General features: G+C 38.7%; 1 long non-coding RNA gene across 1 annotated transcript; it reads right to left on the bottom strand.

The window, feature by feature from the left end:
* Nucleotides 1-18,301: 18,301 nt before the first annotated feature.
* LOC113885005 lies at nt 18,302-25,085 on the bottom strand. The gene is made up of 2 exons (XR_003509094.1): nt 23,892-25,085; nt 18,302-22,554 (listed from the first exon to the last, which is right to left on the bottom strand). It is a non-coding gene; the product is annotated as an uncharacterized LOC113885005 (long non-coding RNA).

Here is a 25,085-nt window from a genome sequence, read left to right as displayed (position 1 = left end):
CATTCCAATCTCGTATAATGAATATGACGTCATTTTTTGATGTTAGTTCTAGGAGGTCTTGTAGGTCTTCATAGAACTGATCAACTTAAGCTTCTTTTGCATCAGTGGTAGGGGCATAGACTTGGGTTACTGTGATGTTGAATGGTTTCCCTTGGAAATGAACTGAGATCATTCTGTCATTTTTGAGGTTGCACCCGAGTACTGCATTTCACACTCTTTTGTTGATTACAAGGGCTACTCCATTTCTTCTATGGGATTCTTTCCCATATCTGCTACTACTTACAGTAGTAGATATAATGGTCATCTGAATTAAACCCACCCATTCCCGTCCATTTTAGTTCACTGATTCCTAAGATGTCAATGTTTATTCTTGCCATCTCCTGCTTGACCACAGCTGATTTACCTTGATTCATGGACCTAACATAGGAATGGACCTAGATTCCTATGCAATACTATTCTTTACAGCATCGGATTTTACTTTCATCACCAGACACATCCACAATTGAGCATCATTTCCACTTTGGCCCAGCTGCTTCATTCTTTCTGGAGGTATTAGTAATTGTCCTCCATTCTTACCCAGTAAAATATTGACACCTTCTAACCTGGGGGGCTCAACTTGCAGTGTTATATCTTTTTGCCTTTTTTATACAGTTCATGGGGTTCTTGTGGCCAGAATACTGGAGTGGTTTGCCATTCCCTCCTCCAGTGGATCATATTTTGTGAGAACTCTCCACCATGACCCATCCATCTTGCATGGCCCTACAAGGCATGACTCATAGCTTCATTGAGTTATGCAAGCCCCTTCGCCAAAACAAGGCAGTGATCCATGAAGGGGATTCTGTATATAAATTATCTAATTAACCAAGAAACATTTACAGATAACCTACTGTCTACAATATGGCACCAGTCCAGGCAATGTGAAGAAGACAAAGAATTGTAAAACCCAACTTACCCTTTTCTTATGTAAAAGAAGGAAGCACATGCCACTGATTCAAGGGCATAGTGATTGCAACAGAGGTAGAAATGCATGGGAAATATTTGAAGTAGGAATTAAGTGAAATGAAAAACTATGAATGAATATTATATTGGGTTGGCCAAAAATTAGTTTGGAGTTTCTGTGTTACAAAAAAGCCAGAAAAACTTTTTGGCCAACCCAATAATATAGAGATTCCTTTGGGAATCGTGGGTAGTAAGCAAAATAGATCTAAAGTGAGATATAGCAAGATTGTAGATGGCCTTGAATCCTGAGCTAGTAAATAGGCTTTAAGGAAGGAATATAAGCCAATTGGCCTTCTAAAAGGCATGTAAGAAGCATGCAAAACAGATTGGATTAATGGGACAGCTCAAGGATCTGAAAATAGTCTTTGGCATTCAAGGGCAAGTTGACTTTCTCGCCTGTCAGCTTGACAGCTATGGAAAATCAGTTTTTATGAAAATGGCATATGAGATAAAAATTATCAAATTTAAACACCTGTATACATTTCATCCCTGTATTATATTTCTATTGTATTACTGTTCAAAAAATTTCATTATGTGTTTTCTAAAAAATAGAGTACTGAGCCATCGTTTTATGTCTCACCCCACAAAATACATTAATTTTCCCCAAAGCTAACCTTTTTTTCTCTAACACTTTGAGTGCATTTGTCTAGACTATTTGAAAGTTTTCCTAATATTTTACAAAATGTGTTACCTTTGTTTCTCTATATGTTTAACTTCTATTCTGACAATCTTACATCTAGCTAGAAATCTAAACATTTCTTTCCAGTCAAGAAATATATTAAACTGCAAAAATATGATATCCAGGGTTTGAACAAGACAAAACAAACCAACCTTGAGATATTCATGAACTTCAAATCATTCAAAATTCACAAATCTGTATACATTATGCTGCAGGGATTTTAACAATATGTGTAATGTGACGTACTGCCTGCTTTACATCTAGACAAAATAAATACAAACGGTAATGGTTTTGTTGAAATCTTTATACACATGAACATTATAAAATATGTTAGATAGGAAATCTGTTATGAACATTAAAACAGCATCTTATATATGACTTCTGCAATAAAGAAGCTGACCCAAATATCTGGGTATGCATGATCACATCTCTTCTATTTTCTCAAGCATCTACAGTTTAGACAGTTCCTAGTGAAGAGAATATTTGATTGATTTTAATGCCATTTTCTTTCCATCACTGCCATTTGGATATAGACTCTGCATGATTGTCTTCTTCTACCTAGCTTTTAAATATTGATGTTTCTCACGGCTAGGTGCTAAGCATTCTTTCCTTACTCATATACAGTCTGTCCCAGTTAATCTCAACCATCCCCATGAATGTAAATACTAAATATAAGCTGAGAAATACAAATTATATTAATATCTTTAACCTCAAATGCCCTCTAGATCTAGGCTTATATCCATTTGAAATCTATAATAAATGCCTCTTGGGCATGTCAGCTAGCTAGATTGCCCCAGATATGTTGTCTGGCCTTCCCAGACATGTTCCTAGCATGGTCATCCACATTTCAGTGAATGGTGTCATCATTCCTTTAGTTTAGCCAAGAACCTAAGATTCACCTTTGACTCCTCCCTCCTCTCATCCTTCACATCCACTCATCAGCCTGTCTTGATGCTTCTTTCCATATAGATCTTTCAAAAGAATTTTTTTTATTGGCGTATAGTTGGTTTACAGTGTTGTGTTAGTTTCAGGTCTACAGCAAAGAGAATCAGTTATACATATACATCTATCCATTTTTAGACTCTTTCCATATAGGCCATTACAGGGTATTGAAGGGGTTCCCTGTGATGTACAGTGGGTCCTTCTTAATTATCTCAGTTCAGTTCAGCTCAGTTGCTCAGTCGTGTCCGACTCTTTGTGACTCCATGAATCGCAGCACGCCAGGCCTCCCTGTCCATCACCAACTCCCGGAGTTCACTCAGACTCATGTCCATCAAGTTAGTGATTCCATCCAGCCATCTCATCCTCTGTCGTCCCCTTCTCCTCCTGCCCCCAATCCCTCCCAGCATCAGAGTCTTTTCCAATGAGTCAACTCTTCACATGAGGTGGCCAAAGTACTGGAGTTTCAGCTTTAGCATCATTCCTTCCAAAGAAATCCCAGGGCTGATCTCCTTTAGAATGGACTGGTTGGATCTGCTTGCAGTCCAAGGGACTCTCAAGAGTCTTCTCCAACACCACAGTTCAAAAGCACCCATTCTTCGGCGCTCAGCCTTCTTCACAGTCCAGCTCTCACATCCATACATGACCACTGGAAAAACCATAGCCTTGACTAGATGGACCTTTGTTGGCAAAGTAATGCCTGCTTTTGAATATGCTATCTAGGTTGGTCATAACTTTCCTTCCAAGGAGTAAGCGTCTTTTAATTTCATGGCTGCAGTCACCATCTGCAGTGATTTTGGAGCCCAAGAAAATAAAGTCTGACACTGTTTCCACTGTTTCCCCATCTATTTGCCATGAAGTGATGGGACCGGATGCCATGATCTTCGTCTTCTGAATGTTGAGCTTTAAGCCAACTTTTTCACTCTCCTCTTTCACTTTCATCAAGAGGCTTTTTAGTTCCTCTTCACTTTCTGCCATAAGGGTGGTGTCATCTGCATATCTGAGGTTATTGATATTTCTCCCGGAAATCTTGATTCCAGCTTGTGCTTCCTCCAGCCCAGCATTTCTCATGATGTACTCTGCATAGAAGTTAAATAAGCAGGGTGACAATATACAGCCTTGACGTACTCCTTCTCCTATTTGGAACCAGTCTGTTGTTCCATGTCCAGTTCTAACTGTTGCTTCCTGACCTGCATATAGGTTTCTCAAGAGGCAGGTCAAGTGGTCTGGTATTTCCATCTCTTTTAGAATTTTCCACAGTTTATTGTGATTCACACAGTCAAAAGCTTTGGCATAGTCAATAAAGCAGAAATAGATATTTTTCTGGAACTCTCTTGCTTTTTCCATGATCCAATGGATGTTGGCAATTTGATCTCTGATTCCTCTGCCTTTTCTAAAACCAGCTTGAACATCTGGAAGTTCACGGTTCATGTACTGCTGAAGCCTGGCTTGGATTTTATATACAATAGTATGTATATGTCAGTCCCAGCCTCCCAATTTATCCCTCCCGCATCCTTATCCCTTGGTAACTAACTGTAAGTTTGTCTTCAACATCTGTGACTCTGTTTCTGCTTTGTTGTTGTTGCTCAGTTGCTAAATCATGTCTGACTCTGCGATCCCATGGACTACAGCATGCCAGGCTTCCCTGTCCTTCACTATATCCCAGAGTTTGCTCAAACTCATGGGCGTTGAGCCGGTGGTGCTATCCAACCATCTCATCTTCTGTCGTCCCCTTCTCCTCTTGCCCTCAATCTTCCCCATCACTAGAGTCTTTTCCAGTGCATTGGCTCTTCACATCAGGTGGCCAAAGTATTGGAGCTTCAGCTTCAGCATCAGTCCTTCCAATGAATATTCAGGGTTGATTCCCTTTAGGATGGACTGGTTTGCTGTCCTTACTGTCCAAAGGACTCTCAAGAGTCTTCTCCAGCACCACAGTTCAAAAGCATCCGTTCTTCGGTGCTCTGCCTTCTTCATGGTCCAACTTTCACATCCGTGCATGACTACTGGAAAGACCATAGCCTTGACTACACAGACTTTTGTTGGCAAAGTGACGTCTTTGCTTTTCAATACACTGTCTAGGTTTGTCGTAGCCTTCCTGCCCAGTAGCAGTCATCTAATTTCATGGCAGCATCACCATCTTCAGTGATTTTAGAATCCAAGAAAAGGAAATCTGGCATTGCCTCTACTTTTTCCCCTTCTATTTGCCATGAAGTGATGGGTCTGGATGCCATGATCTTAGTTTTTTTAATACTGAGTTTTAAGCTGGCTTTTTTCACTCTCCTCTTTCACCCTCATTAAGAGGCTGTTTATTTCCTCTTCGCTTTCTGCCTTTAGAGTTTTATCATCTGCATATCTGAGGTTGTTGATATTCTCCCAGCAATCTTGATTCCACCTTGATTTTATCTAGCCTAGAATTTCACATGATATACTCTGCATATAAGTTAAATAAACAGGGGGACAAAATACAGCCTTGATGTACTGCTTTTCCAATTTGGAACCAGTCCATTGTTCCATGTCTGGTTCTAACTGTTGCTTCTTGACGTGCATACCGGTTTCTCAGGAGACAGGTAAGGTGGTCTGGTATTCACATCTCTTGAAGAATTTTCCACAGTTTTCTTGTGATCCTCACAGTCAAAGACTTTCACATAGTCAATGAAGCAGAAGTAGATGTTTTTCTGGAATTCCCTTGATTTTCTATGATCCAGTGAATGCTGGTGATTTGATCTCTGGTTTCTCTTTTCTAAACCCAGCTTGTACATCTGGACGTTTTCGGTTCACATACTGCTGAAGCCTGGCTTCAAGGGTTTTGAGCATTATCTTGCTAGCATGTGAAACGAGTGCAATTATGCGGTCATTTGAACGTTCTTTGGCACTGTTCTTTGGGATTGGAATGAAAACTGACCAGATTATGCATAATGTTTGTAACCAGTTTTTTCACGTAATAATATATCATGTACATATTAACAGTTGCTTTGTAAATAAGTTTATTTGTACCATTTTTTTAGAGTCTGCCCATAAGCAATGCCATCTGATGTTTGTCTCTGTGTCTGACTGCCTTCACTCAGCATGACGCTCTCTCGGTCTAGCTAGCTCCATTCCTCCACCTCTCCTCTCATCACCCTGATCCAAACCACAGTTATGTTTTGCCTGGATTATTCATTCATTTCTCTCCTGTTGTCCACTTTTCCCCTTTTTAACCTTCTCAACCATGAAGGCACAAAAATAATTTTTTTAATGTAAATCCTACCTTAGGAGCAAGACACTTCCCGCTACAGTCTTTCAGTGGCTTTCAGTGACTGAGAGAGCCCTGCATGGCTTGGACCCTGCTTTCCTTTCTGGCCACCGCATTTCCCCAGCCACTGAACTCTGATCTACCCATACACCACACTGGCCGATCTTAGGACCTTCGTAGTTCCTATTGTCTTTTCATATGACTGGATCTTCCTCATCCAGTGTCTGAGTGGAACCCTAATCTCTATACAGGGCTCTCCACATCATCTGAAATGTAATCTTTTTTAAAAAAATAATTTTATTTATTTATTTATGGCAACCCACTCCAGTGTTCTTGCCTGGAGAATCCCATGGACAGAGGACCCTGGTGGGCTACAGTCCATGGGGTCGCAAGAGTCGGACATGACTTAGCGACTTCACCACCACCACCACCATTATGGCTGTGCTGGGGTTTTATTATGCACGGGCTTTTCTGCAGTTGCAACAAGTAGGGCTACTCTAGTCACAGTGCTTGGGCTTCTCGTTGCGGTGGCTTCTCTTACTGTGGGGCACAGGCTCTATGGCACACAGGCTTCAGCAGTGCAGCAGATGGGCTCAGTAGTTGTGGCTTACAGGTCTAGAGTGTGGGTTCAATAGTGTGCCGCACGGGCTCAGTTGCTCCTCAGTATGTGGGATCTTCCCAGACCAGGGATCGAACCCATGTCTCCTGCCTTGGCAGGCAGATTCTTATCCACTGAGCCACTGCAGAAGCCATCCAAATCATCTTAAAGTAACTCCTTTAATTTTTTTTTTTCCCTGTATTTTTAAAGCTATGATTATTATAAAATAAGGACCCAGAAATACCATTTTTTTCTTTGTAGTGCTTTTCACAGTCTGGATTTTATTTTACTTATGTGATTACTTGCTTGTCTTCCCCATGAGTATGTGAATCAAGAGTGAGGACCTGTTCAAATTGGATTCCTAATACTAAACACACTGCCTGTCATCTAGATGATAAGCCAGAAATATTCTGGAGTGAATCAATAAATGCATGGAAGAATGAAATTTGGAATTGAACTAAAATATCAACAGTACTAAAATCACAAATTTCCTTTTAGAAATTATTTTCTTGGTGCTTAGTACATTAAGTGTAATGGTGGAACTTTCAACAGCCACAATCTTCTCAAAGTATGGAAAAATATAGGGAGTAAAATATTTCCATGGGAAAAAAAAATAGACCATGTGTAACAAGGTTGCCACAAATTTCTGGCTGTTTCAGAAGGAATTGGCAGTCTCCAGTTGAAGCCAAGCCAAGGATAGTAAATAGGGTGTGGTGATATATCTCAGAAATTGTGTACATTGGCAGAGTCGGAGGAAGACAGTTTTTCATATGCTGCTTCTACTGTATTTGGGCTCAAGATAGTATCATTAGTCTTTTTATTCCTTTCAAGAATGACACAATTTACAAGAAAACTTGTTTTTTATTTCTAAAAATAAGCTCTAATTTTATAATCTTCACAGTTTAATAAGGTGTGAATTAATAGTCCCTTAAAATGATGTCGTAATTTGGACGTTTATTAAACACACCAGTTTTAATATTTAAATTTACAACAAAATCACTATTATAATTAAAACACCCAGGCTTAGCTTACCCTGGCATTGTAAAAGAGGACAAACTAGTAAGATGTATTTTTAATGTTAAATAAGTGAATAATTTAATATTAAAAATACATCTTACTAGTTTGGGTAAACTCTGGGAGTTGGTGATGGACAGGGAGGCCTGGCGTGCTGCGATTCACGGGGTCGCAAAGAGCTGGACACAACTGAGCGACTGAACTGAACTGAAAGTGAATAACCTTTGATAGCTCATTTTGGAGACAAGTCTAGGTTTCTTCTTAAAGGGAGGAATTTTATTCTCACCTCCGACTATTCCTTTTCACTGGGGTTTCAATTTCATTTCCAAAAGTTCATCTTGACCCTGCTGATTGGACTATGACAGATGCAAGAATTAAACCTTTATTTCGTTAAATAACTGAGATTTTTGACTCAGTGTCTTTATAAAAGTTAGCCTTTCCTAACTAACACATCTGTAAACCCCCAATTTTCTAACTATTGGTTAAAAGTTGTGGCCACCTGTTGTTTTAATTATATGATTATATTAGGTACAGGCATACCTTATTGTCCTTTGCTTTATTGTGCTTCAAAAATATGCTTTTTGTTCCCCTTACAAATTGAAGATTTATAACCTTGCACCAAGCAGTCTAATCGTGCAATTTTTCCAGCAGCATTTGCTCACTTCATGTCTGTCTCTTTGTCAAATTTTGACTATTCTTGAGATACTTCAAACTTTTTTATTTTCATTGTTAGTATGATCTGTGAATGGTGATCTTTGATGTTACTGTGGCAAAAAGATTATAGTTTGATGAAGGCTCAGATGATGGTAGCATTTTTTAGCAATGAAGTATTTTTTTTAATTATTATTACTTTTTTTACTTTACAATATTGTATTGGTTTTGCCATACATCAACATGCATCCGCCACGGGTGTATACGTGTTCCCATCCTGAACCCCTGTCCTACCTCCCTCCGCATGCCATCCCTCTGGGTCATCCTAACACCAGCCCCATTTTATATGGAGTGTAGCCGATTAGCAATGTTGTGACAGTTTCAGGTGAACAGCAAAGGGACTCAGCCATACATATACATGTATCCATTCTCCCCCAAACTCACCACCCATCCAGGCTGCCGCATAACATAGAGTTCCCTGTGCTATACAGTAGGTCCCCGTTAGTTACCCATTTTAAATGTAGCAGTGTGTACAATTCCATCCCAAACTCCCTCCCTATCCCTGCCCCTCATCTTTCCCCTACTGGCAACCATATGTTCATTCTCTTAAGTCTGTGGGTCTATTTCTGTTTTCCAAACAAGTTCATTTGTATCTCTTCTTTTTAGAGTCTGCATATAAGGGATGTCATAGGATATTTCTCCTCTGACTTAAGCAAAGTGAGTATATTTAAATTAAGCTTGTTGTTCTTTTTAAGACTTAATGCTATCGTATACTTGATAGACTATAGTATACTGTAAACATAACTTTTATATGAACTGGGAAACCAAAACATGTGTGTGACTCACTTTATTTTGATATTCACGTTAGTTTGGTGATCTGGAACTTAACCCACAGTATCTCTGAGGTACGCCTGTACTATCCTCTGCACGTTATATAAATTTTCTTATTTAAATAGATAAGAATATTTAAGTACTTTTCATATTTGCCAGTTTTGGGTATCATTCTATTATTAACTGCTTTATTTGAAGGAATACACTTTCTGAACTCAGGCCAACATAGGTTTAAATTCTGGTTCTATCATCACCTCTGGCTTTGTTGAGATGCAGGCAATTAAAATGCCTTTCTGAGCCTGTGTCTGTTTCTACACAAAGGGCCTGTTAATGCCTAACATACTTGGTTCTGGTAGGAATTAATTGAATATTCTATGTAGTACCCTTAGTATATTAAGGACCTGACAATAAAGAATGACTTAAAAGTATTCCCTGTGGCTCAGATGGTAAAGAATCTGCCTGCAATGGGAGAGACCCGGGTTTGATCCCTGGCTTGGGAAGATCCCCTGGAGAAGGGACTGGCAACTCACTCCAGTATTCTTGCCTGGATAATCCCATGAGCAGAGGAGCCCGGCAGACTACAGTCCACGGGGTCGCAAAGAGTTGGACACGACTAAGTGACTGTGCCTTTAAAAAAAAATGTGATAGCATATAGATGGTAAAGCAATACCTGTACTTCTTCTTAGAATATCTATCAATCATCATGAGAAGAAAATGAATAAGGAAAAAATATGCCAGAAGGTTTTGCTTTTAACTTATTTTTTATTGGCAGTTCTGTGTCTTTGTTACTGCTTGGGCTTTTCCCTAGTTGGGACGAGCAGGGGCTACTCTAGTTGCAGTGTGTGAGCTTCTCATTGAGGTGGCTTCTCAGTAGTCGTGGCACACACACGCTTAGCTGCTCCTCAGCATGTGGGATCTTCCTGGATCAGGGATGGAACCCATGTCTCCTGCATTGGCAGGCGGATTCTTATCTGCCAGGCCACCAGGGAAACCCCAGAAGGCTTTTATTAAAACACATTTTGATCAGTTTATAAGTAGAATCTGTTGTATCAAAAGAGCTTACCAGACCAATTAACATGAAAATGCTGATATGTCAATAAGCTTTACAAAGTTAAGATTGTGCTATATAGTCTACCATGATGCTGGGCAAGATGAAGGCGGGAGGAGAAGGGGACGACAGAGGCTGAGATGGTTGGATGGCATCACCAACTCAATGGACATGAGTTTACTCAAGCTCCAGGAATTGGTGATGGACAGGGAGGCCTGGCGTGCTACAGTCTGTGGTGTTGCAAAGGGTCGGACACGACTGAGCAGCTGAACTAAACTGATACAGTCTACAGTTGTGAACGTATCAGAACCAGCAATAAAATAATAGTCAAGGGCATCCTTTTGATTTTAGGGAGAATTCCCTTATTTACAATTATACAGCTTAAAGAGGAATTCCAATATTTAATGACAAATTAGAGGACAAACAAGGAAATTCACAAATTATAAGAATGAAATAGTTAAATGTCAACATTTAGGAAAAAATATTTTCCACTATTATTTATAAATCATAGATACAATTTTTGTGTTTCAGTTCATTTTTTAGTGATTAAAACAATAAAATTATTTTTAAAATCCTGTAAACATTTTTAAAGCATAAAATATTACAAAATCTCATGACATAAAAATCAAACATTCTTCTATAGTAATTATTCATATTTTAAATGCATGCAGAGCACTGAATATTTGCTTTTAAGTGCAGAATACCTTTTAAGACTCTGGAGAAGCATGCTGTTGCACATATTTTATTTTATCCAATTAGTCCAGAGCATTCATCTTATACCTCTTCATTGACTTCTTCTTTGAGAAACTTACCTGATGGGCACTGAAGTTTTCCTTTCATCTTAAAAAAAAGCACATGTAGATTTTAAAATTAAATGTTAATATTATCATTAGTTCTATAATAATCAGAGATCAAAAGTAACCCCTCTCTCTTTTTCTCTCTCTCCTCTTCCTTCTTTCTCTTCTCTTGATACAGTTAAAATCATCTTGAGGGTATCTTATTAAATACCCTCTTATAGATGTACGCAGTTAGATACTCACAATAAGATTGATTTTAATTGTATTTATAAACAAGAATAATTTTGTTTCTCATGAAGTTCTCACTAGGTACTTTAGGAATTCTAAATCTGAAGAACAGTCATCCTGATCGTTACTTATACTCTTGGACTAGACCTAAAAGTCCCCATTTTGTCATAGTGGAAGGAGGCAAGGAGTGGGGCAAGGAGCCTTTAAACAGCAGCAGAAACAGAAGCAGAGCCTTAAATCAGCATTTTAGCAGGAGGTGACCCTCACTCATCCATAATGACTCTGAACAGCCACTCTAAGACTCAAGGGAAGAAGGCGCAGGGAGGGATTTAGGAATTATGATGTGGACAGTACAAGCTCTTCCATCTAGTGACAGAATCTCAAAGGAGCTCATATCAACTCCTATCTCTCTACCTCCTTATGGGACATTCTAGACACTGTGTGAAAAACTCTTCCCAAAACAGTACTATTTATTTAAAAAGTAGACACTTTATGCAGTCACCCAAACCCCTACAAATGAAATTTCCATTGACAGTTTTTCCAAGTGGTATGATGGATTCATGTGTATTACACAATTACTCAGAACTGTTTTTTTTTTTTAACTTATAATTATTGATGCATCTAGAACAAAGTTAGCAACTACATGGTTAGTCAGTGTCAGATTTATTATAAGAAATTCTGGGAGATACACATTGCATATACAGATTAAAAAGGCATCAAAATAAGTAACATCAAAACGAAGTATATTTCAGAATGTTTTTCACTGCAGTGGCTCTTCTAGTACAATCGAGATTTTTAACAGTCTCTTCACTAAAAGAATTAAAGATTTTTGATTTGTGCTTAGCAATGAAAAGGGCTTCCCTGGTAGCTCAGCTGGTAAAGAATCCACCTGTAATGCAGGAGACCCTGGTTCAATTCCTGGGCCAGGAAGATCTGCTAGAGCAGGGATAGGCTACCCACTCCAGTATTCTTGGGCTTTCCTGGTGGCTCAGCTGGTAAAAAATCCACCTACAATGCAGGAGACCTGGATTCGATCCCTGAGTTGGGAAGATCCCCTGGAGAAAGGGAAAGGCTACCCACTCGAGTATTCTAGCCTGGAGGATTCCATGGACTATATAGTTCATGGGGTCACAAAGAGTCGGACACAACTCAGAGACTTTCACTAGCAATGAAAAGCTTCTCAGAAACCTTTATTACCGAAAATACAAAACCAACTGAAAAAAAAATTTTTTTTAATCTTTAGATGATTTTTAGCCACCCACCCCAAAGCCACTGAGCTTAATTTTAATGACTTGAAGGGATGAAAGATTATGTATATCATACAAGTTTCTTGGTTCATTTTGGATTGCTGTGGCAAAAATGCCATACACAGTTTCTCACAGTTCTGTAAGCTGGTAAGTGCACAATGAAAACACTGATAAATTTGGTATCTAGTGAGGACCCTTCCCAGATTGTGGATGGCCGTCTTCACGCTGTAACCTTCCATGGTGGAAAGGTGGTGGAGCTCTCGTTTTTGTTTTTCTTATAAGGGCACTAATCCCATTTATGGAGACTCTACCCTCATGACCTCACCACCTCCCAATGCCCCCACCTCCTAATACCTTAACGTCGGGAGGTTAGGATTTCAACATGTACATTTCTGATAGACAAACATTCAGTACATTGTAGCAAGGTTGTAGACTGGGTCAGATACAGAATTTTAAATTTACCCTGAATGAGATATAGGGGAATCTGAATGTATCGAAATTGGAATAAACCATAAAAGAAGCAGGCTCAGAAAAAAAATTTGTTTCTAACAACATGAGGTTTTAGGAGACTCAGAGGTTTCTCTCCTTCCTAGCCCATAGGAATTGCATGACGTAACTTTCCACCCAGCACAAACCCTGCATCTGTGAACCATCGCCACCACCACAACTTCCTTGGGGGAGATGGCTGCAGACCTAAAAGAAGGAAGCAAGGCACGCACTCAGGGCGTAAGTGTGGAGCACATAGTAGCACAGTGTGTTTAAGGAGCTGGGAGGGTTTATCATTCATTCATTCAACAGGGATTTATGAAGGTCTTATGTATGCCACGCTGGATGCTGGGTATAATGGTGAACCAATTGGACACGGGCTCTATATGCAAGAAAGTACTGTGTGTGTGTGTGCTCTGGTGGGGAAGAAAGATACATTGCTAATCACATGGTAGATCTGAAAAACTCCAGATATGAACAATGGTATGACAAAAAGATAAAGGTACTCAAGAGTATGTATCAGCGAGACTGATGTAGCCAGAGTGGTCAGGGAAAAGACCTTGGAGGCAAAGAGAGCTCAACTGAGAGCTAAAGAATGAGCAGGAACTAAGTATGTGAGAACAGGAGAGTAGTACCTTCCAGACAGATAAAACATTGTGTGCAGACCCCGGGGCAAGTCTTGGTCAAACGGAGTCTGGACAGCTAGAGCGAGGAGGGAGAGCACATGTGGTCTGGGATGTAGCTACGGTGGTAAATCCATGGATCATGCTTAGATCTGTTTGTATCCCACTGTCAGTACAGATCCATGAACGCATTTTAATGGGGGAGTGGGCAGAGTCAAATGTTTTTGTTCCGAAATTATCACACTGGATACTGAATAGAGATTGCCTAGAAGCTTTGATAAATATGAACTACCAAACACTGATATATAGATATATATTTACATATATATACACATATATTTCAAATTATATATACACATATATTTCAAATTATATATATATATATATCAATGTTTAGTAGAAAATGGATTGCCTAGTCATTACATGTTGCCTTTCAAATTATATATTTCAAATTCAACTTCTTTGGCCTAGAAGAGTCAGATTTTACTTCTTGATAGATATACCCACATACCTAAAACTCGACAGTTTATTCAGTTTTTTTTTTTTTAGTGACTAAATATGACACACATTTTTATTCATGATATTTAAGAATAAAAGATCCCAGAAAGTATATGTATATATACCATTATCAAAAATGACAATCATTGTTTTAACTTTCAGACCTAAGGTGTTGACGAAACCAAACATAAACTCTATATGAGCAAAATTAGTCTTTTAAGGATAAATTGAAGAAAGAATTTGGTCTAATACCAACTGGTCTAATACCTTGAACTTTCCTCTAATACCCAGGCCTTGTCCTTCCCCAGGGCCTCGGAACATGCTATTCACTCTTCCTAGAAGAGACATATCGACAGTATAATATTTGCTGAGTGAATGAATGAGTCAAGGATTTCCCTGGTGGTCCAATAGCCAAGACTCCATGCTCCCAGTGCAGGGGGCCTGGGTTCAATCCATGGTCAGGGAACTAGATCCCACATGCTGTCACAAAGACTTCACATGCTGTAGCTAAAGATCCCACATGCCACATCTAAAACCCAGCACAGCCAAATACATAGACATTTTTTTTTTTTTAATGAATGAGTCAGGATCTTCTTAAGGATGTGGACTATACTAAGTATTCAGTTCCCCAAAGTAGCTATAATACATGGTATCAGCGTATAGATTTGAATTCCTAGTGCAGTGATGCTCCACTGGGAGCATTTTCCCCCAGAGGGGACAGTTTGCAGTGTCTGCAGATCTCTTTGGTCATTGTAACTGATGGTGTGCCATCAGCAGCTGTGGGGTAGAGGCCAGGGATGCTGATAAACATCCCATAATGCACAGGACAGAACCCACAACAAACAACTTCTGGTCCCAAATGTCAGTAGTGCTGGGGTTGAACAACCTTGCTTTAAACTAATACATTTTCATTAGGAGAAGTCAGTTTTAGTAGCTCTACTGGGCCTTTGAGTCTGTCACATTACATAAAAAGCCTATTTAAATAATACTAGGACAGTGAATCCTCTTGATGAAAGACTACTGTCATATCCTCAGGGATTGTGTGTTATTTCCATCAGAGTCGATGCCCCTAGTCCACAGCTTAGGAACCCAGATTCCCCTGTAGATGAGTATCTTGCTTACTTCCTCACAATGCTGAGATGAAGCCTGCCTTTCCATTTGTTTTTCCAATGGTAAAATGACCAGTGATCTGCAAAGCTGAAGGCAGCTCTCTGCACCAAAGTGAGACCCTCTTCCTCCTCTACCACTTGACTAGACTCCTTTTTCATGATAGCTAAGATTCAGCCAGTTATGGAGACATAGTTCATTCTACTGAACTTCACCATAAATTTCAGGAGGATTAGGAGTATACTGCCTGTTTGTGAAAATCAGGAATCTGTGGAATTTTCAATATATGCACACACACACACATATTAACACACCTTTTACACAAAACTACAAGACCACAAGGCCTTGCTGTATAAAATATCCAAATATCCATTTTATGAGACTAATATACACCTGAAAGATGCATTGATTCATTAAAAAAAAAAAAGTGTAAGTGAAATGGTCATATTCACCCAGGAAATGACCTGAGTGGAAGGTGAAGTATTTGTTACCTGATTTGGGTCATTTAGGAAATACTTAGAAAAATAAGAAAATATGCTTGCTTAGCTTATTTCTTAATTACCTTCTCTCCCCTAAATATTTGTAACTCTCTGCAGACATGCAGTCAGGCTAATACTGACATGTCCCTTAAGTGGCCCCACACTTTCCTTTTCAGGCTGTAGGAGGTTAGTAAGTACTTTCTGACCTCGTGAGTTTTCTAAGGCCTAATACATCCTACCTTAGAAGAGTACTTTGATTTAGTGCTTCAGGTAACAGCCATGCACTAGATGTTTTATGTTTTAGAGAACGGAAATGTCTAAACTATTATGTTCCAACTTTAGTAAGATAAAAAGAATTTCCTTACTAGTGAAAAACATGTTTCTGCATAAAATAATTGGCTCTCACGGAAATTACCATTCAAAGACCTAGGAAGCAGAGAATCAGTCATAAGACTGGAATAGTTAAAAAGAGGCTGTTGAAAGGACAATTAATTTATAATGCTTGGACTTGAGGTGGAAGTTTATGGACAGGACCCTTTCTGTCCTGTATTTTCCCAGTGACGGGGCATTTGCAGACTAGCCAAGTGTTACTGAGTTGAAGAATCTGACTGACCTGACATTCCAGGGAATTCTGATTTGGGGGCACTGGGTAGCCTGGCGATGACATCTTTGGGACCTCTCCTCCAGCTCTCCTGGAAGCAAAAGCAAATTCTGAAACTGTTAGTTCATTTCCCTTGGTTTAGGAGTATCTGGATTGGGAGCTGGGATCTCAGACATGTACTGGCCTGGAGGACTTGCACTGGGACAGCTTGGCTCCAGAAAGGCTCAGGGAGTGGGTACAGGCCCATTTGGGGCCATGCCACTCTTAAACTACACCCAGAGAACCTCCAGGGTCAAGAATTCTCCAGGCAGTGTTGAAACAGTTACATACTATCCATTTTACAGGTATGCATTCCAGTGTTTCCAATAGCAGAGCTCCCTTTATTTTTTTAAACTTTTACATTGGAGCCTTGGACTGCAAGGAGATCCAGCCGGTCCATTTTGAAGATCAGCCCTGGGATTTCTTTGGAAGGAATGATGCTAAAGCTGAAACTCCAGTACTTTGGCCACCTCATGCGAAGAGTTGACTCATTAGAAAAGACTCTGATGCTGGGAGGGATTGGGGGCAGGAGGAGAAGGGGACGACAGAGGATGAGATGGCTGGATGGCATCACTGACTCAATGGACGTGAGTCTGAGTGAACTCCGGGAATTGGTGATGGACAGGGAGGCCTGGCATGCTGCGATTCATGGGGTCGCGAAGAGTCGGACACGACTGAGCGACTGATCTGATCTGATCTGATCTGATAGCTGACTAACAGTGTCGAGATAGTTTCAGGTGGTCAGCAAAGGGACTCAGCCATACATACACATGTATCCAAACTCCCCTTTGACCCAGGCTGCCACATAACATCGAGCAGAGTTCCCTGTGCTATATAGTAGGTCCTTGTTGGTTATCCACTTTAAATATAGCAGTGTGTACATGTCGATCCCAAACTCCCTATCTCTTCTTCCCTGATGACCATAAGTTCATTCTCTAAGTCTGTGAGTCCATTTCTGTTTTGTAAATAAGTTCATTTGAGTCATTTCTTTTTAGACTCTTCATATCAGGATATCATACGATTTTTCTCCTTCAGAGCTCCCTTTAAAGCTATTGATTTCCCCGTAGCTTTATCTAGAATCCTAGAAGCAGGCTATTTGAATCTCTAATGCAAGGGCTTTAAGAGAATGGAGATACTGTACCTTTTATTGTAACTTCCAGGGCTTTATAAGTATACATATTCTTTAAATATGGCATCATTGACTCAATGGATATGAGTTTGAGCAAACTCTGGAGATACAGAAGGACAGGGAAGCCTGGCATCCTACAGTCCATGGGGTTGCACAGAGTCGGACATGACAGAGACGGAACAACAAATATTCTTTGAAAATAAAAACTATTTTATTGTGACAGTTTTAAAATATAAAGAAAAATAGAAAGAATACCACAAAGAAGACTTATATACTTACCATCCAGATTTAACACCTGTAAACATTTTGCCTTTTCTGTTAACCTATAGGTTTTATTTGTATTGTTTTAGTCACTAAGTCATGTCCGACTCTCTTGCAACCCCAGGGACTGTAGCCCACCAGGCTCCTCAGTCCATGAAGATTCTCCTAGCAAGAATACGGCAGTGGGTTGCCATTTCCTTCTCCAGATCATCTTCCCAAACCAGGCATGGAACCTGCATCTCCTGCATTGCAGGCAGATTCTTGTCTACTGAGCCACCTGGGAAGCCCAATCTATACTCTCTATATAAATTTATACTTGTATCATTGCTTACACTTACCTTTTTGACTATAACACTTAAAATAATTTATATATATCATTATTCTTTCCCCCAAATTCTTCAGTGTGAGAAGAAATGCTCTCCATATGATCACAGTAGCATGATTATATCTAACATCAACAATAATTCCCTAATAAAATCAGATACCCAGTCTTGGTCTACATTCCAATTCGCCCACGTATCTATTCATGAGGATTCAATCATAAGGCACTCAATACATTTGTTGTGTCTCTAAGTCTTCCTAAGTCAAGTAGTTTTTATCACTTTTTATTTCTGCCCCTGCTATTAACTTCTTTAAGATATCAGACCAGATGTCCTATAGAATGTTTTACATTCTGCATTTGTTTGGGTGTGTTTTCATCACATAATTTATATTTCTCTATCACCTATATTTTCTATAAGCTGAAATTTAAAACTAATGTCATGGTTAGTCACAAGTTAAACACTTTTGTGAAAAACAGTTCATGGAAAAATCAGTATTTCTTGTTGCATTTAATTTACAGAATGTCTGTGTTGTTCACCAAATAAGTAGTGCCACTAGATTAATTCCATTAATCAGATCTTTCACCACAAAGGTATGTTTTCTCTTTTTCAATTAACAAACAATCTGTGGGGAGATACTCAACATTATGTGAATATTTTGTTTACCAGCATTTCATCAAAAATGTTTACAGCCATTGAAGTTTCTTCCCTTAGCTGTTTCATTAAGATTAGCAGTGATTTTCTACTTTTTTTTATTATTATCCTATAAATAAGTTAAAAAAAAAAAATGTTTATCAACTAGGGCCACTTTTTAAAAACCCTCGAATCTATAGTTCTTGTTGAAAAAACAAGATGTTATATCTTGTTCTCATCTTTTTTTGGACTGTCCTGGATCTTCATTGTTTTGAGGGCTTTTCTCTAGTTGTGATTAGTAGGGGCTATTCTCTTAGTCGTAGTCTTCAGGCTTTGAAGTGCGATAGCTTCTTTTGTTGTGGAGTACAGACTCTGGAGCATTCAGACTTCAGTAGCTGTGGCACGTGGGTTCAGGAGTTGTGGCTCCCGGGCTCTAGAGCTCAGGCTCAGTAGTTCGCTGCTCCGTGGCATGTAGGATCTTCCTGGGCCAGGATCAAACATAGTCTCCTGAATTGTTCTCATCTTTTAATTACCAGTTTTCAAAAGTAAGGAATTTGTGTATTCGTCATCTCCACAGGTGATCAATGAGTTTGTTTGATTTATAGTCTCTTTCCTTAGCCTTACTATTAACTCAATGATGTATATTTATGTAATGGATTCCAGTGAATTATAGTTACTATTATTGGTGTTTGAATGCTCCCAATTTGGATCAGGAGGAGTCACTCTAGGCTGGCAACTGTGTCCTTTTAACACAATCTGTTCATCCTTGAATACCTTCCTTCTCAGAATATGGAGGGCACTCATGGTGTTAAAGCTTTGGCAATCACCATTCCCTTCCACTTCTTTGCTTCTTCCTTTAGAATTGGCCATTTCCTAAGTGTCTCTGATTCCTTCAGTGTGAATAATAATTAGAAAATGAAAACTGGGTGTGAGGAGTGCTGATTTCCACAAGGAATATTATTGTTTTTGGATGGAGAGAGCTAGAAAATATATCTTGTAAAATTACATTTTTATTTGATATTTTCAACTCTTTAACATTACATGGTTTTAAATTTGTATGCATTTTTAAAATTTTGTATGCATATATCTTTTTTTCTATATTATTTCAACTCTTGGATCTTAAACAGTACAATAATTAAATTACTACGAAGGCAAAGAAACTGAGATAATTTTAAGGTTCCTCAGCATTTTTAACCTTAGAATATATCTCTTAAGAGTAAACAGAGTATGCAGTATGTTCTAACATCATTCTGACGCGAATACATCTATTTCAAAAAACTTCTCAGTGCTCCATATTTTTCATTTGTCCTATAAAAACCATCTTTTTATACTTCCTTTCTCTTGTTTTAGTGTAGACCTTTTAGTAGCTTCCAATTAACCTCTAGTATGAAATCTGATTGAATTTGGTTCTTCTCACCTTTTTCCCTCCATTTCTGTCATCTCTCTCATTACCTGTAAAGCAAGAGTCCTCCCTTCAACAAAAGAAAACTTTTGTTCTCTGACACTCCAATCCAGATGCCAGTTCCTTTGATTACTTCCTCACTTTCAGAACTAATCCATCATCTTCCTCTAAAATTAACAGGGTCTTCTCTAGTAATACCAGAAATTATATAGTTTGAAAGACACTTGATCATACTTTTATGCTGTTTAAAAATAGTTCTACAGTAGAGAAAGTGGGAGGACTTTGGCTAAAACTATGCCAATTGAGTGTCTAGTTTGATCAAACACTCAAAATAATGGCTGGGCTCTCTGTTTCTTTCTTCCTGGCACTGTGGGCTCTTTTTTGCAATCTTTGAGCATTGTGGGAAATAATTTCATAATGCATTTTTGCCCATTAGAAGATCTGCAGTGTTTTTCACCATGACTTTGGGTATTTTCTTTCTGCAATAACTTTGACCCTCTCCCAATATTTATCATTTACTTAATAACTGGTCTATTTCTCACACAATGATTTAGGGGGAAATTTTGTGAAGCAGAAATTTTGCAGTGCTCCATGTAAAGTTCTTCTGTTTCCATAAACTCCACCTGTAGTCTGCCCTGATTCTTGTGACAAATCGACTTTTTACTTCAAAGACTCAGTAACAAGATAAAATGATATTAAAAATGATTTTAATTTACCTGAGAATGTTATCAAAGTATGCTACATATCCAAGAGTCACATTTTTTAAATTATGAGAGCAGAGTTGATTACATATATTAGACAAGAGTATTTAATGAAATCTGTACTGATGTAGATCCTCTAGCACTTGAACAAAATACTGTAAAATACTGACTTCATGTCTCCTATGTGATTCTTTGCATTCCATTTTATCTAATCTCGAGGTGTATACCTTTGACAAGAACCCTAGACGGAATAAATAATATTAATTGAAGAGAAATTGAATTGCAGTAAGTTTGCAAGGAAATATAAGTATACAGAATTCAACAGCATGCAAAATCTTTAACCCTACTGGCTTTCAAATGGATACTGTTGTGCTTTATCCTATGCAATATTTCACTTCCTATGTGCATTTTAAGGGCATCTCACTTTAAAGAAAGCAAACAGAATAGCGTGGAGAAGAACATATAGAAATGTTGTTTAATTCTGGGTATTATGAAACTCTTCACACTGACCTTGAAGATTTATTACTAATGAAAAGGATCAGCATTATTTGTAGGTTCACCTTAGGAATGCTGAAATCTAAGAGCAAGATGTGAAGCTCAGACTCAAAGATTCTTTTTAAAAATCTGGAATTGAGTTTCTCTCTGGGATAAATATTAACTGTAGACAGAGGAACCTATGGAGGAGACTAAAGATCACAGAGAGAACTAGACATTAAAAGTGTAGTAAAGCAAAAGAGAAGAAATGAATTAAATTCACAAAATACTATCATAATGTTCTTCAGCTACTGAAGAACAGAAGCAGTAATGTTTCCAGATACAGACATCTTAAATAAGAGCATGTGGATATGTGACAGCTGTGGCAGTCAGATAAGAAAAGCATCGTGAAACAGGAGAGAAGTCATTTTCCTGCAACTTATTTATAGTCACCAGGGCTATAAAGGTACCGGGATAAGGGGAGTGGGAAAATCAATCCCAGCCTGTGAGAGGAAAACTCAGTACTGATTTTGTAAACATTATACATTGAAACAGTGATACCATTATTCCCCTTCATTTCCCACTGTTCTTAGATATAAATCGGCCTAGTGAAGAATTCTCATTGATGCCAAGATGCATTTCTTGGTAGTTGTCAAATGTTGTGAGACAGCTGTAAAGCTGCTAAGAGTAATTCAATTTTAGCAGATTCTAATGACGTTTGTGTTGACAGAATAATATTCATGGCATGTAGCCGGACGGAGCCTCATGGAGATCTAATAACCTTCTGGCCTAATGTGAATGCCTATTATATCTCCCTAAAGAAGCAAGGAGAGTTATTTGAAACAACGTACAGAGACACACTGTCCTCTGTTTCCGAAATTTCCACTGGGCAACCAGCCCAGATATCAGTCCAGTTACAAAGTACTGTACACTTTAAATAGGAAAAACAAAATCTAACTATAGACCAGCAAATTGTTGGAGCATCTTTAAACTCTTTTCTCTCCCTAAGAATTCTGAGAACAGTTACAAGAGCAAGAGAAGGAGGAGAAAAAGAAACATTTTTTTTTCCCCTTCCATGAAGGAGAGGCTATGAAATCATAGGGAAAAAATGTTCTGACAAAATACAGTGTATCATCTTTTCAAAATACCCTGGATGGCCCTTTACCCTGAGTGCTTCAACTGTGAAAATAATATGACTTAAAAATTGTAAAATGCATCTTCTAAGAATTCAACTTTTAAAGCAGATTAGTTACAACACTGTGGCTCTTATTCCCACAGCATCCCTGAGGGGCTTAGCTTACTTTCTCACGGAAAAAGCAATGCTGTGTATTACAACTCCTAGAAAGAACTTGGCCTGCTCTTGAAATAGCTACGTAGTATTCCCCAAATAAGAATTTTATGACTCTGGGAATCCCAGGGTCACAAATCTCACCCCCAGGGTCCGTAGTCCCACGCCAGCTTGCTGCTTCTCCTTTGAGGGAAGTCAGTGACTTGATGCTGCCGTGAACGCCAGTCTTTCTGTGAGGTGACCCAGAGGCCTTGTGAATCAGAACGAAGCAGTGTTTGAAGAGTCAGCAGGAGTGAAAAGAATAGACAAGAAAATCAAAGTGAAAGTCAAAAGAAAACTCATCTATTCTGGAGCATACAAAATCAAATATAGGAAAACTTAATTTCTCTATACAGCTATTGCTGTGAACCAAAATGCATTTTCTGCTAATTCTTTTAAAGGGTCTGTTAAATCATCCAGCCTTAGAGATCTTCCTTGATCATGTATTTTCTCCCCATGTTATACAGCTAGAGTGCTTGGAGTATAACTTAAGTGAAAATAAATTCAGTAAGACTCTGTCTCCCCTGCCTGAGGCATATACCTCATTTGCTCTGTTCACCTGGCACTTGTCACACACTGCCTTATTCCCGAAGTTTATAGATTTGTCTGTGTCTGTCTTATTTCCCTTAATGAGGCATAAAATTCTTGAGCACAAGGACCCCATCTTATTCAGCTTGTCTCCTTTAAAGGTGATAGATCCTGAAGACGGACCTGAGGTGGTAAGGTAAACTGGAGCCACAATAGCACAGCTCGCAGAAAACAAAATTACATCTCAGAGAAATGCCCTCATCTTCTCCTTCTCAGACACTGATGACTATTTCTACAGAAGAGCAGGAATATCCTAACAGAAAACTGGATGGATGTGGCCATAGTAATGGATTTCATTTTTAGGAAAAAAAAAACACGTTAAAATTTTTAATGTACCTTTGCTCTTCTTTCCCAAAATAAATTGTATATTTAGCCTCAGGGCTGCAGGGGGACAACCATAGTTATGCATGTTTGGAAGTAAAGATAAATTTCTTCTATAATAGGTCTACGGAGAAGGCAATGGCAACCCAGTCCAGTACTCTTGCCTGGAAAATCCCATGGACGGAGGAGCCTGGTGGGCTGAAGTCCATGGGGTCGCTAAGAGTCGGACACGACTGAGCGACTTCACTTTCACTTTTCACTTTCACGCATTGGAGAAGGAAATGGCAACCCACTCCAGTGTTCTTGCCTGGAGAATCCCAGGGACGGGGGAGTCTGGTGGGCTGCCGTCTATGGGGTCACACTGAGTCGGACACAACCGAAGTGACCTAGCATTGCATAGCATAGCATAATAGGTCTAATATTTGTTCCCCACCATTCAACTGGGAAGTAGAAGAAAAGGATACTTGCACTTATTTGTGAAGAATGCGTGTCATTCTTCCAGTATTTCTAGAGTAACTGCACTAACTGCATCTCTTCTAGGTAAAGGCTTGGTCTTTTCAATTACAACTCACGCCACCCTCTCATAGGTATGTACATAGCATACATGTGGTTCACCTTATAGGTAAAAAAAAGTTTTACCTGTTTATGCATTTCTATTCCACTTTGTTCTAGAAAGGAATTCTGGCGACTGAGTAATTTGCAATAGAATGGTCCCATAGATTTTTCCATAAGTCTGTTGAATGGGCTCCCCAACAACACTACCATATGCAGTTTCTTTGGTGGAATGTGAAAGCCTAGAAAATAAAAAGCAAACAAAGTTATTAGGTGTAATTTTAAAAGGATTCAATTTGGAAAAATATGTAATGAGAAGCAAAATAGAAATATTGAAAATAGAACTTAATTAGGGAATCCTAGATAGACATGAATATTGAAAAAGGAAAGTGATATCACATACGTTACTCTTTGTGTTGCCAGGCCAAACAATAAGAAAAAAGTCTGTAGACAGTAATTTGGCCTGAGTCAGAGGAAAGTCTCCATCATCCATGAAGATTTTTCCAATTCTAATTTATCTAATTCTGTGAATATTGACAGATTTGTTTAAAGAAACACAATAATACAGGAAAGAAGCTAGAGGGAACTTGCCAATAAGCAAAATATGTCAACTTCTGTGCCAAGTTATGTTGCCAATGCTCTTTAAAAGTGAGGCCCAGAATTACCATTAAGTGATAATTAAAAGGAAAACCATATGCTCAGGGCCAGCTTGGTTTACTGGGGGAGGGTAAATTTTGCCTTGTACTATATACATTTATCAGTGATTTCTATTACATAGTGGACTAACCGAGGTTAATATATAAGCTTTAATTGATTTTTTTAAAAGTCAATCTATGCTGATTAACTTACTATTTCTCTTGCCAAAAATTTAATCATTAATTCATCATGAGTCACTATATAACATTATAAAAACATTTTATTTGATTATTATAAATCTGTATGTTGAAAGAAAATTAAATCTAGCAATTTTTCAGCAAACAAAAGAAGAAAAACAATAGAACCTTTAAAATGATCTCTCTGAAAAGGTGTAACCAGATTGGAATAATTGTAGACTTCTTTCCCTAGAGTTAATGTCAATCTACACAACAAATTATCTCATACACTAGCTTTGGCTCATACAGTTATGATAAACCCAGAAGATAGTGGGGAAGTCACCATGTTAGCCCATTCTCTCTAGAAATATTTGGGTTCTACAATACTTTATCCACTTATGGATCAGTTCAGTCACTCCAGGCTTCCCTATCCATCACCAACTCCCAGAGCTTGCTCAAACTCATGTTC

The sequence above is a fragment of the Bos indicus x Bos taurus genome, chromosome 27 (assembly GCF_003369695.1).
Source record: "Bos indicus x Bos taurus breed Angus x Brahman F1 hybrid chromosome 27, Bos_hybrid_MaternalHap_v2.0, whole genome shotgun sequence".
Lineage (NCBI taxonomy): Eukaryota > Metazoa > Chordata > Mammalia > Artiodactyla > Bovidae > Bos > Bos indicus x Bos taurus.
This window is presented reverse-complemented; position numbering and strand designations above follow the sequence as displayed.